Consider the following 11,610-nt stretch of genomic DNA (forward strand, 5'->3'; position numbering starts at 1 on the left):
GATTTGACTCCTGAGCAGTTTGTAAGCAGTCCGGAACTGATGTCACAACAGAAATCCTATTTGCGAAAAAAAGTACGGAGCTGCAGTCCAAAATGTAGATAAAACAGACCATACATGTGCATGGACATATGACATACCATACCCCTGCTGCACTAGCGTCCGAATGTCATTTGACTTGAATGCGTAGTTGTGCTGCTCCACTGGGTTTTGAAATGCCATTCGGCTCAAATGACATTCAAGCCAAATGAGCCCCCAGAAAGACATTTGGGGCTCTCGAATGCCATTTCTAGCACTTTCGCGCACTGAGTTCACAGTCAGGATAAGCAAATACATTACAGGCGTAATTGTGGGACTTTACTTCTCATTCACTTAAATCATGATATGAAGAAGTAATAATCCCGTACTCGAAAGTACGGAAGGTAAAGTAATAAACACGAGTGCCATCAAGCCACAAACAGTGTGGCCAGACAGCACAAAACACAACAAAAAACCTCGATTGCGATTCAGAATTACGCAATAACTATGTCAAAGCTGGCGTTATTTACATGATACTATATATTGCCAAAGACTGCTGCTAAATTTGATTTTTGCATTCTTGTGCAAAAACAGAACTCGACAGGAGCAGCGCCACGCAGCACGGCGAGCGATTGTTAAAGCTTTCAAATGCCATCAAAATTGTATTCGAGCACGGCGCATTATGATGGCATTCGAAGCCACTCATTTCAGTCAAATGACATTCGGAAGCCAGTGTAGCAGGGTTGTCAAACAAGTAAGCAAACTGCTAACTTCCCTAACGTTTATTAGTTTGTTCTAAATTTCGAAAATATTCACCAGTAAAATTTAGGGAGTTTTCGGTTTTACGCACCGAAGCTACTACGCCTGTGCTATGGCCACTAGACCATGGCTCGGATGGAAATCTCGACACACTGGCGTTTTCGTTTTTCGCCTCCATAAGAAAAATGGCCTCCACTGGATCGAACCGGTACAGTTAACTAGAATTGTACGTACTCACGGGTTCGGCTACACAGCATCTACTGAGTTACCGCGGCGGCTTCTTTAAAAAAAAGTACAAGTCTATGAACTTATCCGAACTATGTGATAATGGCGGCGAAAATGAGCTTTTCACTGATTGACCAACCAATCCAATGTCTGGCTGCGGGGAGATGTTCGCCCATTACCGACATACTAGCTCGATCGCTGCCACCTCCCACCACCACCCTGGCGCCTCTCCTTAGAAGAAGTCACAACTTGCAACGGCGACTCCAGAAGAACAACTGCGCCCATCCCACCCGCCTCCACCTTACCTTCCCCACCCAACAACGTCCCCTCTGCGCTTACTGTCCTCAGCCTGGCTCGCTTTACCACATGGTACGGGCATGTCAACGCACCCCAGATTTGTCCCCACTTCCAAACACCACTTTCGAGCAGAGGAGGGCTTCCCTGGCCAGCCCAGATCCAAATACTCAACCTGGTGAACCCAGCGAGGACAGCCAGACGAAGCCAAGAAAGCCCTGACTAGGGATGCCTTTCAGGTGGCGAGGCCCATAACATCAGCCTCTGCTCGACAAATAAAAATTTATTCTCTCTCACGCTAGTTTGAGTCAGGTCTGGGAGCTAAAAACATGAGCGAAAATGAATTTGGCGCGCACCTTTCAAAGTCTATATCATCGATCAACTTAAATCTGTACTAGCAATTGTTTGCTACGTTAAGGGGCCCCTAAGTAAATCTTCACCCTCAAACCTCATCCTTCCGTTGATTAAGAGCGATGTTAACCATAGAGATGTTAACAAGATAAGAACCACCTGTCACCAATGCGATTTGACTTTGCTGGGAAATTTAAACCACCCTGACGTTTCTATGGCAAAGTCTTTATCAAGCATACGGTCCTTCTAATATAAATGAAAAGATTATTCTACGCAAAATTACGAACGAAATGAACATCATAGAGTTAATACTATGAACATGGGCGTCGAATACGGAACGACGCGAACATCTGGCAACAAACCTATAAGTTGAAAAATTCAAAATCCCAATACAAAACACTAATAACTTAGAATAAAAAATAAAATTACAAAACGTAATAAATCAAAAAATAAATCAAGGCACTGTTGTGTTTTTACATCTGGTGATCAAAGTATGGCCACCATGTTTTACAACATCTAAATACTGGCAACCAGGTAATTAAAAATAAAATTAGACACTTCATTAAGTTATGAATATATAAAACGTTAATGAAGTAAAAATTATACTTTGAAAAGTAACTAAAAGTTGAACTTACTACAAATTATTTTGCATGTTTTGTCACGAAAGTTTGGCCACATTGCTGCGCTCAAAAACCTGGCAACATAATTTTACAAAACAGCTGTGTTTGTCACGGTCATGGTCACGGTTTGTCTCGATCACGTGTGTGCGCACATGTGTTTGACAGCAAGAATGGGAGTGATGCTGACGGGTGCGCGTGGTACCCACCTGTGCGGTACGAAAGCTCCAGGGCTGGACCGTGGGTTGGAGGACCGAGTCCCTGGTATGAGTCGGGTATGCAACGCCCTGTTACATAATTTAAATGTAAACCACCATTGAAATCAGGTTCGATAGAAATCGGGCTGCTACTAAAGGATAAAGGATGCTTTAGGACACTAAAGTTTTGCTTGCCCTTTTCAATCTCATTGAGTGTTGTTCAGGACATAATTTGGAAAAAGCACCTCGCGAAAGTCTCTGCCCACTGTGTGCGCCTTGCTTCAGCCTCTGAGGCGTGCCGGCGGCTTGCGAAGGCGAAGCCGGTGTTGTGGAGCCGCTGGACCTGTCCGTCCGTGGCAGGAGGCGGTGGTCCGTGGTTATTCCTTGTCCCCATTCTTGTTCTGCTGCAGTCCCTGTATAACAGGGATTTTCCCTAGCCCGCCTGATCCGAGGCAGGTGTGCTCGCGTCATGTTGGTCGTGGCTCGGGAACCCATCGTGGTGGACGACGTTGAGGGCTGCTGCCTACCGCATGCTGAAATGTGTGCGCAAGGAATGCAAGAACTGTTGTGAAGGTATGCAACCAGCACCATTTGATGGTTAAGTTTTTATCTTTTCGTGAGAAGAGCTGTCAAAAACGTCTCGATTTGCATCCTTTTCGGTGCCACGGAACACAAATTAGGCAAGTTGTGGTACGTAAACTGCGCAAAAAAATAGCCGGTGATTCTAAACCTTTGAGCATCGTCGAACAAGGGATCTAAACCGGTTAATTGGAGCACCGGGCCTACCCGACTTAATCATCGACTGTTAATTAACGGCGGGCACTAATTAAAACCCACATTGAAAAAAAAAAAAAAGAAACATCGTTTCGTACAGCGGTTAATGGTTTCATTCGGCACAGCGGAAATGTATGCGACGGGAAACGCACTTCCAAGCATGCCAGCAGTATCCCTTTCTAAATTATTTAAAGGCATTCTTCGAACGCGCCGAAAATTTGGTAAATAACTCCTTTATAAATGTGAATTACAGCACAGTGTGCACAATGCTTCAAATGTTTATGTACTTCATTAACAGGGCAGAATTATTTCAAGTGCAGGTTTCTACTGTGCTGTTGTTCTTGAGCAATGGAAGTGTTTGGGCCTGTTGGTTCATACTTCACACAAAAAACAGCGCTTCATACTTCACACAAAAAACAAGAAGGAAGGAGGCTACACACACAGCGCTGACTACCAACAAAGTGTTTATTTGCCGCTCAGCAATATAAACGAAAAGGTTACAGCAAGATAAGTGCGGAAAGAATCCAGAAACAAGAAAGAATACATAAAACTTTAAAAGTATAGACAAGTAAGAGCATCTTTGCGCAGTCATATCACCAGTTCGATCATTTCGCTTCGTCTTCAATAAACGGTATCTCCTTTGCAGACAAAGCAACAGAAGGGGTGCTTACGCAATCATCGCCTCCCTTATAAATCGTGTATGCTTCCAGCAGCTCACGCGTGCGCTGATTTGTGTAGTGCTTAATCACTTTACACTGATCAAATTTAGGAGTGCACTTGCAGGACGACACGTGCGATTGGAGCCAACCACCGGATTTGGCTTTGACATTGCACGCGTGCTCCATAAGCCGTACGTTCAGGCACCGCCCAGTTTGGCCTACATACTGGCGGTCACAGTCCAGAGGAAAGGAGTAAACCACGCCGGCCCTGCACTTGGTGAAGGGTCGCACGTGATTTATGTCACAATCTCTACAGGAGGGCGAACCATCATTAACTCGCGCACACATCTTGCTGAGTTTGTTGGGGGCCGAGTTTTATTGAAGACGAAGCGAAATGATCGAACTGGTGATATGACTGCGCAAAGATGCTCTTACTTGTCTATACTTTTAAAGTTTTATGTATTCTTTCTTGTTTCTGGATTCTTTCCGCACTTATCTTGCTGTAACCTTTTCGTTTATATTGCTGAGCGGCAAATAAACACTTTGTTGGTAGTCAGCGCTGTGTGTGTAGCCTCCTTCCTTCTGTCCCGTCTTGAGCGCTGTTTTTTGTGTGCTGTTGTCCTTGGTAATGGTAGTGATGTTATAACACGTCTGTTTAGTCTGTTAGGAGAAGTGAAACTTAAGTTTCACTTCTCCGTGTGTTCTAATATGAATTAATATTAGAACACACTGAGACAGAGTTTTACCTGCTAGTACTGCATACGGGGAGCATGAACATTTTACCTTACCTGGCAGCACGTAAAATGAAACAAAATTGTGTACAAGCAGACTCTGGGAAAAAGTAACAGGTTTGTTTAGCTGTGCTGCACGCGGTAATCCCTTGCGCAGAGGTACGACGCTGCATCCCTCCGGCTGCTTCTGGCAGTCGTTGGCCCTCTCAGTGCCCCCCACCCACTGGCAGGGTATATTCATCGCACCAGGACCAACGACTTGGCCCCCATCCTTGCCCGCACAGTGCGCCACCAGAACTCCTTCGTTCCGCGCGTGGTGAACTTGTGGCGCTCCCTCCCCAGTGCGCTCAAGAGCCAACCTGCCACTGACGCGGATGAAGTGAAGTGTCTGTATTATTAGAGATTCTAAATTTAATCTTGCGGCCAAATTCTTCTCTGTAGGGATGATGCGTGTATTGATGAAGCTGTGCATTGAAAATATGCAAACCGTATTTTACGGCGTGATGCAATGCCTATGTGCACCTGTGCCAAACGCCTTGTGCCCAAGTAAACTTTTCCACGTGCTCTGCCGCCAAGCAGTGCGCCACCTGAGAACGGTCCATTGAACGACTGAGTCCACTCCTCTCTCTCTCTACATCCTTTTCATCCCCCTCCCTCCTTTCCTTGCACTGTAAAAGTCGGTGTGCTGGGCCTTTCGGTATGGGCCTTGGCCTTTCCAGCACACCCCAGCCCTCCTGGGTTGAAATAAAGTATTGTTATTGTTAAATGTGGTGTCAAGTGGCATATGTTCACGTAAGAAGGGCAATGCAAAATCGAACAAAATAGGCTGTGACAGAAAATGTCTTGATGGTGGATGACTTGTTGAATGTGCTTTCAGTTGTTTCTGTTACATTAGGTCGTTAAAGCCTTTGCATTCAACTGCCAGGCAAAACTGGCACTTACTGTTAAAACGTTGAACAGACTAATAATCACAGGTTATTAAGGAGTTTAGTTGTTCTCTTCAAAACAAAACAACCCCCGCCCCCCCCATCTACTAACACTTCTTATGTTTTGGCAATTACTTTGGCTAAAGTTTGATAATAAAGGAGTTTCTGTTATGCGCTTTATTTGGCTAATGTCAAGGTACGTATCGTTGCGTGGTTACCGGCTGAACCGTGCAATCCCCTCTTTGAGTTAGAATATCACAACTGCTCCTTCTGCATTGTACAGTCTCCCTGTGATGGATACGTACAGTGTGTTGCAAATGGCCGATAGCTCAGAAATAATGGTGTAGGGTCTAAAAGTGGGTGCCCTCGCGCTTGTCGTTCCAAGTTGGCCAGCCATCTTTGCCCAGACCTGCCGCCTTTGCGGAGACCCACATTGCCTGGCCTCTCCTGTGAGTGCCACACTTAATAAATAGGTGTATCATCAACCTGCTGTTCATACATGCTTCTATCAGGACGTAACAGTATGTCACACCTGTTTGATACTCCCAGCTGTGCATTTGAGAGAGAAATAGGGCACCGACCAAGTAGTGAAAATGAAAAACTTAACTCTTTCGGGACCGCCGGAAAAAGTGATGAAAAAGGGAGGTCTCGGTAAAAATTTTTTATTACATGAAGCAAAGATACCATCCTGCTTTACCATATACCAAAATGCAGCTAATTATATGTTCTTTGACATACAATACCGTGTTTTACTTCAACACTGACGATAGCACCATGAAAAAATCAGAAAGTAAGAACTTCGCAAAAAAACTACTGAAAAAGATAGAAAAAAGCGTAAATCTAAGAATAATTAAAAAGAATAAAATTATTTCAGGATATACAAACTCTAACACAATGCTTTGTTTATTCATCACGAAAGTTTGATGCGGCTAGGTGTAACTGGTTTTTTGTTTTGTGTGTGATTTCTTTGGCACTACGGCCATGGCTACGTCGTCGCCCAGGTACACGCCGGGCTCTCGGCTCGGCGAAAACTTGATCCGTTTCTGCGCTGGTGGCAGGAGATCACCACAATAGGTAGTTAACACCCTAGCGAACAGATATAAACTAGCCAGAACATATTTCGAGCGCACATACCTACTCCAGAGCCAATTGAAACCGAAACCAACACCCACCTTTGAGCGCGATTCATGTTCCAGGCTGATCGACACCCGAATCCTCACTTGAGCTGAAATGCGATCTCTAAAGTCGCGTTTCGACTCTTCACTGCCACTCTCATCGTCAAAATCCACAGTAGAAGGCGAAGATATGCGAGACGAGACGACGCGGATCTCTTATCGCGCTCGCGCGTGAGTATGTTTACATTTGGAACCACCGCCCGTCAGAATAAAATATCTGATGCGTTGCCGCCTGGCGATAAAAAAAGAAACTTCACAAAAAAGAAAACTCTAGTTTTCAAACTATCTCCTAGATGTCGCTAGGTGTTCCATCGAGCGAAAATGTTTATTCTGCAGGCTCGCGAAACCATCGATCATATGTGACCGATGGCCTATAGGAGCGGTCCCGAAAGAGTTAAAAGATGTTTTGGCTCCCGCACAGGAGCCTTGTTCACAATGAATTTATTGCAGACGAAAAACGGCCTCAAGTTGGCTTTAAAACGTGACGTAGGCAGCATGCATACATTTGGTGCAAGAATTCCGCTGTTTTGATTCAGGGTGTTAGGCGTTATCTGTATTATTAGAGATTCTAAATTTAATCTTGCGGCCAAATTCTTCTCTGTGGTGATGATGCGTGTATTGATGAAGCTGTGCATTGAAAATACGCAAACCGTATTTCACGGCGTGATGCAATGACTACGTGCACCTGTGTCACCGCCCTGTGCCCAAGTAAACTTTTCCACATGCTCTATTGAAGATGATGATGATGATGGCCTTGAAGTGTTTGGCACGTACCCAGGGGATGGGCCAGAGATAAAGTGTTGACTGCACACCTACACTTGATATGCCCCTGTGGAAACCCATTGTGTAAGTTCGCTTTCCTGCGGCGCATTTTCGGCTTAACAGTTTGGATTTTGACTTTGGGCTTTTGAAGGCATTGGCTTTTGACCAGAGAAAGCTACGCTTTTCAACCACCTTTCATTTCAGGCAATGATCATCGTCAGAGAAAGCTGGCTTTCCTGCAGTGCATTTTGATGTGGATGGTCACCATCAGTGAGTCAAAGAAAACTTCGCTTTAAAATCCAAACTGCTTCGGCCATGTCGAAATGGCACAGTCATCCGGATAGATGTCGGCTTCATAATGTAATGAACCCAGGTTCGATTCGACCTTGGGAAATGTTTTTTTTTTTTTTTTCTTGAAGTGTTTGGGTAAATTTGGCTTTCCTGTAGTGCATTTCGGTGTGAAGCAGATGCCTTCAGTGAAGCTTAGAAAGCTACCCTTTAAAAGGATGTGCCTTCCAATGACGCTGTAGGCTATCATTTCCCTGCAGTCTGCACGTGATTCAACCGGGGCATAAAGAGGATACTTCCCATGAGCTTCCATAGGCTTGAGATGAATCAGTAGGTAATAAACGTGTGCAGATGGCTATAGAAATAGGGTGCTGTCAATCTTATAAAACGAAGTTGCTTTGACATGACACATTCGGTGCACATGCCCTGTTATGGATATTTGACAAGTATTATGCTATTATTAATAGCAAAACATATTGTGTCCTTTTAAAGTTTTGTATGCCAGCTGTAAATTGGCACATTATTTAAAATGAGTGTTTCAGATAGTGTGAATTACTTGGTACGGTAGTATGCACATGTCATTTCACCGTTACATGCTTCTCGTATTATGATAGGCTGGCAGATATACTTCTAGGAATAATATTATGTTTATTAAGTATTGTTTCCCCTGACATCCTTTGCTGTTAGCAACTATGTGGCTTCTAAAATTACTTCTTAATGTACTCATTTGGTGACTGAAAATCGTCAGAAAACATTCTTGATCGCTGCTCAATACTGTAGCATTTCCTTATATGAGGCTGATGGCAGGTACTGGGATATTGAAAGTATTCGAACTTTTTGTACTTGCGTGCATTTACAGTTGCTGATAACATCTTTTTGTATTTCAAAGTGACATTTTCTGGTTCCCCTAGTGATCCAAGCAATTTTTCGGATGATGTGAAGGCTAAGCCCTGGAGTAATATATTGCGCCATGTTTTGCTACTTTCACAGTGGCTGCATAGGTACTCACTTGAAGGTGCCGCTTATTGGCCGGGTAACATTTTTTCAGACGGAGGATTATAGTACAAGCCTTACGGGCTAGGTGTAGCTATTCTGCGTTAAGCCTTCAATTTGAATTGAATCGCTTGCAGAGTTCGCAGCTGTATTTTGTGTTCACTGCCTCAAGAGCGACCATTCTGTCTGCAGGTGCATGGTTCCAGAAAACAACTGAAATTCTTTCCTTGCGATGTCAGCGGCTGTGATGCACTGCAGGTGAGGAACATGATCTCCAAGCAGGACAGCAACATGGGCGGCTGTTTTTATTGGTTTTTGCTGATTGCCTGTGCCAACTGGACAAAGATGTCTCAGAAAGCATCAATGGAAAAAGGTTCCTGATACTGAATTTCAAATTTATAAGCATCTCTGGCTCTCTGTAAAACATGTAATGAAAAACAAATGTGAGAAGCAGCAATGAGCTTCTTTTTAATTGCTGAAAGAGTGCACCGTGAAAGCCGAGTATTGTAGCACCATTTTACAAGCCTGCCTCTGGGAACCTACTGAACAGTACCGTATTTTCTTGTTTCTAAGCGACCTATCTTTTGTGTTAAACCTGTCACGCTTAAAGGGGCCATGAAGATAAAATTCAAGTTTGATTCGTTCAAAAGGTTGGGTGCTTTTATGAGAGATCGGACAGGCGTGTCCGGTTGACATCTTTAATTTTGACGAAAAATTTATATAAGGCTCCTTGTGCAGAGGAAGAACATGTGGGAAGTTTTTTTGGTGGAAAAAAATTTTCCCTGTCAGAAAAATTCCCAAAGCTGGCTGAGCTCACTGGCGCATTGAGCGGCTCGCAGAAATTGGAAACTTACTGCTGTAAAACAAAAACTACTGCAGATATTGCCCTAGTTCTTTTTATGGAAAGACTTTGCATGCTCTCAAATGATTTAATGTATTCTTCTTTGGCTTGCAGAGCGAATTCATTTTCATAAAAATTTCCAAATTAGGAAAAATTTGGAAATTGCCTAAATGTGGGGCTTTTTTTCTCGAAATCTAAACCAGCTAGGTAGTTGCAATTTTTCAGTGTTATTTTTCTTTGCGAAATCCACCCGCATTGAAAATGAGTTGTTCACTTCGCTTTAACTTCCTTTACATGCTTGATTGAACCTTCAGGTATAAGTCTACCACAGATATTATTGTCGAAGTACCAGCCAGGTACGAAACTTTTTCGTACAAAACCACAATGAAACAGAGTGCCGCTGACGTAGCTGCAAATCACCAACCCCTAACGACATGACACAACGTCTCAATCAATCCATCAGTCATTCATAAGTCAACACCTAAAAGTAAGCTGTCCGTAATGCTTGCAAACTTCCACAGTATATTTGACAAACCGGACAACCTGAAAGTGCTTATGTACACGTATAATGCTGATATTGTTCTGGGCACTGAGAAGTGGCTGTCACCGGACACAGAAAACAGCAAACTTAACCTTCCTGCTGAGCTCGCGATATTTCGTCAAGACAGAGCTGCCTCTTGAGGTGTAGGGGTAATTATTGGCATTGAGAAGCGATTCTGTCCTGCAGCTCTAGTCTGTGTTTCGCCCTTTGAAATGGTGAGGGTTACTGCGCACTTGGCACATGTAACTTGTGTCATTGGTGTGTGCTACCAACTGCCTGGTAGCAGCCCGGAGTTCGTTGAACTTCTAAACGATTCCCTTCAGAACATTCTAAACAAGTACCCGAACGCTGTTGTTTTTCTCAATGGGGACTTTAATTGCCCTGGCATAGACTGGTCTGCTTCCAGTGTTAGCTGTACGAGCCTCGCCAAGAAAGCCTGAATTTTGTACACCTAACACACAAGCATCGCACGTTGCAGGTTGTTACAACGAACATGCGGAAACAACTTATTAGACCTAATACTCACTAATCATCCTAATAATGCGGTTACTCATGTTCTGAAAGAAACCAGCAACCACTGCATCAGACGTTGCTGCCTATCTCTACCACACTGCGATAAAATCATATCAACCAAACCCTTACTGAATTACACGTGTGCAAATGTTGAGAAAATGAATCGTATGCTGGCAGACTTTACACCCTGCTTCAAAGCCTATCTTGAAAATCGTACTGCAAATGAAAACTGGATTGAATTTTGCTACATGTTAAAGCAATAGAACATTGATTGATTGTAGGGTTTAACGCACCAACGCAGTGCATGCGATGAGGCGTGCCGTAGTGGAGGGTAAAAAGGCATCACGTACGAACTTGACAGAGGATTGGCATAATTATAACAACCTATCTAGGCAAAGTGGAGCCATCGTCAAAGATGCCAAACAGGAATTTTTTAACCACACTACGTAACCTCCTGAAAACTGATCCTAAAAATTCTGGCGCGTAGTGAACCCAAAAGGCACTATAATTCCCCAACTCTGCTGGTAGGCAAACTTGGCTATTCTCTGTCACCACAGGAAGCTGTAATATTCAGCAATCAGTTTGCCTCTGTATTTTCAGATGAGCTTCCACTAGATTTGTGTGCGTTACCACAGACTTTCATCCATGATCCCTTTCTTCCAGTTGTGATTACTGAAAATGGTGTAGCGCAAGTGATTGGGCGACTTGAATACGAGACTAGTCCGGGGCTTGATGCCAAAGTGCCAAACTAGCAAAATTAACCTCTTAGAAATTAGCGTATTTACTTAAGCTAAGTTTCCAGCAGTCACTTGACCCAGGTTGCGTCTCAGAAGATTGGAATTCGGCATTTGTAATACCGTCAAATCCTGCTACAACGAACTCCGCTTTAATGAAATTTTCACTTCAATGAATATTTTCAATTGCATTTATTAGTTCCTTAAGGGCCCGA

The 11,610-nt window shown here is 43.7% G+C and overlaps 1 long non-coding RNA gene across 1 annotated transcript; it reads left to right on the forward strand.

Moving 5' to 3' along the window:
• The first annotated feature begins 2,373 nt into the window (after positions 1 to 2,373).
• LOC144169364 (uncharacterized) lies at positions 2,374 to 6,148 on the forward strand. Its single transcript, XR_013322433.1, has 3 exons — positions 2,374 to 2,536; positions 2,869 to 3,031; positions 4,780 to 6,148. It is a non-coding gene; the product is annotated as an uncharacterized LOC144169364 (long non-coding RNA).
• The last annotated feature ends 5,462 nt before the right edge of the window (positions 6,149 to 11,610 follow it).

Source organism: Haemaphysalis longicornis, unplaced genomic scaffold (assembly GCF_048455015.1).
Source record: "Haemaphysalis longicornis isolate Haplotype H1 unplaced genomic scaffold, Haemaphysalis longicornis Haplotype H1 scaffold_1, whole genome shotgun sequence".
Lineage (NCBI taxonomy): Eukaryota > Metazoa > Arthropoda > Arachnida > Ixodida > Ixodidae > Haemaphysalis > Haemaphysalis longicornis.